This window comes from Mus caroli, chromosome X (assembly GCF_900094665.2).
Source record: "Mus caroli chromosome X, CAROLI_EIJ_v1.1, whole genome shotgun sequence".
Classification (NCBI taxonomy): Eukaryota; Metazoa; Chordata; class Mammalia; order Rodentia; family Muridae; genus Mus; species Mus caroli.
Window position 1 is genome coordinate 83,691,786 of NC_034589.1, and position 5,582 is coordinate 83,697,367.

Sequence of the window (5,582 nt, forward strand, 5' to 3'; positions counted from 1 at the left end):
GGTGGTGAGGCTGTTCACAGTTTTAGTCTTTGGCAGAGCCCAACGAAGGCCAAATTTACCTAGGATGCCCAATGGCTGTAGGGATTTCCACAGGATCAAGGAAGCAAACCCAAATGAACATGTTGGATTAAAAAAAAAAAATAGAAACCCTTGAAAGAAAGAGCTTTGTCCTGAAAAAGGAGAGGGAAGTTTGAGGGGTGGGCTGGAGGGAGGGTCCATCTAATGAGCTCTGCAGCAGTGGCAGGACTGGCTTAGGGATTTAGCCAAGGATGCCGGGACACTCAGTAGCAGTGGCTCTCTTCTCAGACATAAGCTCCAACATGGGCAGTAGGAAATCTGTGGAGCCGGCAGCCTCCTGAGGCCACTCATATTTCTCCACCAGAACCTCCAGAAGACTGCAAGGCTTCAACTTGGTGATGTGTTTCAAGTCACTTTTTTGGTGAAAAATTCTTTGGAGTATTTTCCTGCCACAATGAGCTTAGGAGGCACCTTCCCTAGAAGTTCTATGATCAGGGCGATGTGGTCTTCATCTCATGTGTAAATCCTCCCCTGAATGAGGCTCAAACAAATAGTCCCCTGTGCCTAAAAGGCCTTGCATGCTGTGCTCCAGATATCAGCAGGGGTGTTGTAGCCAGATCCTATTAGGACTTTCAAAGACCAATACTGCCTTGTTTGGATATCTTCAGTGAAATGCTTGTGCACCTAGCAGGCACTCCCAAAGTCAGCAATCTTCACTTTGAGCTTCTCTGTATTTTTTGGCTCAAGGGGATTAATAAGAAAATGTCCAGCAGAGATTTTCCTTTGCTGTCCAGTGCTCCATTGTGCTCCTGCTCATCCCCAGAAGGTGTACTTCCCTGAATGCTCTCCTGGAGGTGGGTGATGTCCTGTCCAGTGAGTGACGGCTCTACAGAGGACTGGCACCCCATGGTCTCAGACACCTCAGAGGCTGTGGGTGTGCAAGTCCTTGTCCTGAGACAGACTGCTGTCTCCATTTGAAGAGTTTAGGAAACTAGTTTCCTGCTTCAAAATGTGTACATCACAGTCATTAGCATTATGTAGATCCTCTTTAAGACTCAGTGTCTCATTATTAATGTTCTCAGGGTAATTAAAGACTCCAGTCACTCCATTACAATTAATCTCTGGCGCACCACCCTCTCCACCATGCTCCTTGAGTGTCTGGTCCTGGCCAATGGAATTTGCCTCTTCAATTTTCTCTTGGGTCATTTTATTGGGTGGGTTCTCTGTCAAGGGTCATTCAACAGGACTCTGATTCTTCTTGCTTGTTAGATCTTTTTTTGCCCAGGGCCAGGCTCTTTCTCCCTGTCCTCAATTTCCTGCATTCACTTCTCCAGTAATTCTGCCTGGTGCTATATTTGTAAAGATAGATAACAGATATCAAAATTCATTGAGGTAGGAGCATTTATTCCAAATTATCCATAGCTTGCAATGTTTACATTTTAAAAATATTCATGTTCTCTTCTCAGAAGCAACAGTTTTAATAGTAAACTCAAAGGTGGAATAATGTTATCTTATGGAACTAATCCTTGGGTGACTTGGAATAAAATCCTTGAACATTTACGTTATGATGGGAGTTTTTGGAGAGGAAACAAGAAAAGGGGATAACATTAGAAATGTAAATAAAGAAAATATCTAATAAAAAGTTTTAAAAATGAATAAGTTGAGGCTGGAGAATTGGCTCAGTGCTTAACAGCTCATGCTGTTCTTGTAGACCCACATTTTGGTCCTTGATTACAAGATAAGGGCATGGAAATTAATGATCAGAATCTTAAAAGCATAATTATTTTTCTGTATATAAAGTAAGCCTGAAACAAATTGGGAAAAAGTAGAGTTTAGTCCTGCACTGCATAAACATATTTTACTTAACTATCAACTACATGTGTTACAGGGATACCATAATATTGCATTGTGTAATGACAGTACAGTCATATTAGTTCATATAAAGACACTATATTGTTTACATAATGACAAAATCAACATCACTTGAAGTTGTATCTCTTAGAACATAACCCTCTAATTGAGTAATATAAGATTGGAAACATGTCATAACAAAAACACTCACAAAAACATACACCAACTCTATTTAAGCCAGTACTAAAAAAATATGAATGTGTAACCTATAAAGCAACTCTAGGCATTTGAACCTATGCCATGAAAAATATAGGTGGAAAACTTTAGCTGATAAGCTTCAAATATTGCATAGATGATAACAAGCACAAAAGATTTCTTTGATTGGTGGTTTAGTACCAGAGAATTCTTGGAGTACTGGTCAGTTCATATTGTTTTTCATGTCTCTAGCTGCATATATAGCAGAGGATAGCCTAGTTGGTCATCAATGTGAGAGAGGCCCTTGGTCCTGTAAAGATTCTATGCCCCAGTATAGAGGAATGCCAGGGCCAGGAAGTGGGAGTGGGTGAGTTGTGGAGCTTTGGGGAGGGAGGTGCTAAGGGATTTTCTGAGGGGAAACTAGGAAAGGGGATAACATTTGAAATGTAAATAAAGAATACATATATAAACAAGCACAAAAGATCCTTCTAGAGGGCAGTGATAGGTGCCACCATAAAAAGTAGAGAAAAGATAATACTCTAAGAAAACACATCTGTAGGTCATGGCTTTCAGCACTATGATATGCTATGACATTTTTACAGTCCTTGTTTTATAAGGTTTGAACCCGGGTAAGAATTAATTGTCACTTGTATTAAGTCTTTCCTCCTTTTAAACAAAAGATTACATTTAATAACTCTATTTATATTCTATCATTTAATATCAAATAAGCAGAAGTCAAATAGTGTGCTTGAAATAACAAGTGTATGAATCTCAGGGAGATAATGACCAATAATGTGTGAGGCTTAGATTTTGACACTTAGTGATTATGGTACATTGATAAATAATTCCATTTTGATGAGTATTTGGATTATTCCTCAACTTTATACATGAATAATTTATAATATGATTGCAAAAGCTTTTCCATTTATTATGGCAGATGACTATTCCTAAACTACAAATTTGAGCCTTTAAAAATATTTTAAACATACAAAGTGCTTTTATTCATTTAAAATGTGTAAGTTATAAGGAAAATTTGTGAAAGTTTGCAACAGCCATAATTTCTCATAAGTCTCACAATGAAATAGTCGTATCCTTAATCATTTACACCTCTACATTGCAAATGCTATCCCAAAGTTCTACTATACCCACTCCTGCCCTGCTGCCCTACCCACACACTCCTACTTCTTAGACCTGGAGTTCCCCTGTACCGGGGCATATAAAGTTTGCAAGACCAAGGGGCCTCTCTTCCTAATGATGGCCGACTAAGCCATCTTCTGCTACATATGCAGCTAGAGACATGATCTCTGTAGGTACTGGTTAATTCATATTGTTGTTCCACCTATAGGGTTGCAGACCTATTCAGCTCCCTGGGTACTCTCTAGCTCCTCCATTGGGGCCCTGTGTTCCATCCAATAGATGACTGTGAGTATCACTTCATTCCTCCTTAGAATATGGAATAAAATATCTATGGAAGGAGTTGCAGAGACAAAGTGTGGAGCTAAGACAAAAGGATGGACCATCCAGAAACTGCCCCATCCAGGGGTCCATCCCATAATCAGCCACAAAATGCAGACACTATTACATATGCCAGCAAGATTATGCTGAAGGGACCTTGATATTGCTGTCTCCTGTGAGGCTTTGCCAGTGCCTGGCAAAGACAGAAGTGGATGCTTACAGTCATCTTTAGGATGGAACACAGGTTCCCCAATATAGGCCTAGAAAACTTTTTATGCCCCAGTACAAGGGACATTCAGGGCCAAGAAGTGGGAGTGAGTGGTTAGGGGAGCAGGACAATGGGTAGGTATAGGGGACTTTTGGAATAGCATTTGAAATGTAAATTAAGAAAATATCTAATAAAAAAGGAAGGAAGGAAGGAAGGAAGGAAGGAAGGAAGGAAGGAAGAAAGAAAGAAAGAAAGAAAGAAAGAAAGAAAGAAAGAAAGAAAGAAAGAAAGAATTAAAGAAAGAAAGGTAGAAAGAGAAAGAAAGAAAATATCCTGAGTGAGGTAGCCCAGACCCAAAAGCACCATCTGATAAATGAATATTAGCCCAAAAGTCCAGAATAACCATGATACAACTCACAGGACATATGAAGCTTAACATGAAAGAAGGTCAAAGTGTTAACTCTTCAAACCTACGTAGAAGTGGGAACAAAATAATCAAGGGAAACAGAGAGAAGAAGAGGGGAGGGAATGGGCAAAATGGGGGGGGGGTCTGTACCAGTTATAGAAAGAGACAGGAGAGAAGTCCAGAAGAGAATTAATAGAAATAAATAGCAGTGATGGGTGGGGAAAGGATGGGGAAACCACTTTAAATTCCCAAAGCCAGGGATGTGAATAGCTCCCCAGAGGCAATGAGGATGATATTAGCTGAAATATCCAACAGCTGGGAGATAGAACGTGAAGAGATCACCACTAGTAGATAGACATTGGCCCCCAGTGGAGGGGTGGGGCCACACATACATGACAAAATTTTAAATTTTATTTATTTATTTATTTATTTATTCATTCATTCATTCATTTATTTATACTCCAAATTTTATTCTCCTCCTCTGTCCACCTTCTGACTGTTCCACATCCCATATCTGCTTCCCATCCCTTGTCTCCACATGGATGTCCTCACCCCCACACCACCTGACCTCTAAACTCCATGGGGCCTCCAGTCTCTTGAGGATTAGGTGCATCATCTCCGAATGAACACAGACCTGGCATTCCTCTGCTGTATGTGTGTTGGGGGCCTCATATCAGCAGGTAAATACCACCTGGTTGGTGACCAGTGTTTGAGATTTCTTTGTAGTTCTAGATTAATTGAGGCTGCTGGTCCTCCTACAGGGTCACCCTTCTCCTCAGCTTCTTTCAGATTTTCACTAATTCAATAACAGGGTTCAGCTGCTTCTGTCCATTGGTCAGGTGCAAATATTGGCATCTGACTATTTTAACCCAGAATTGCCCCTGTCTAAAGGAAATGCAAGGACAAATAAAAAATGGAGCATAGACTGTAGGAATGGCCATCTAGAGACTTCCCCACTTTGGGATCCATCCCATGTGCAGACACCAAACCCCTCCATTATTGCTGAGGCCAAGATTGCTTGCAGACAGGAACTTGGTATGCTGTTTTCCAAGAGGTTCTGCTAGCACCTAAAAGAGATGCAGATACTCACAGTCAACCATTGGACTGAGGGGTTTGTGGAGGGGAGACCTGGAAGAAGGGCAAAGTTTGAAATGTAAATAAATAATTAAAAATATCAGTCAAATAAAATATGTATTCTATATAGTGAGAATCTATCTTGAACTCCCAAATTAAAAAAAAGTATATAGAAATTATTTTGTGTACAAATTTATATATTTTATTTATTTATTTATTTTTTTATTTTTTATTTTTTTATTTTTCCAATTTATTTTTTTTAATTAGGTATTTTCTTCATTTACATTTCAAATGCTATCCCCAAAGTCCCCCAGACCCCCCTCCCACTCCCCTACCCACCCACTCCCACTTCTTGGTCCTGGCATTCCCCTGGTT

The 5,582-nt window shown here is 40.0% G+C and overlaps 1 pseudogene; it reads right to left on the reverse strand.

Moving 5' to 3' along the window:
• Window positions 1-251: 251 nt before the first annotated feature.
• Window positions 252-5,582, reverse strand: part of LOC110286271 — a 44,309-nt pseudogene continuing 38,978 nt past the window's right edge.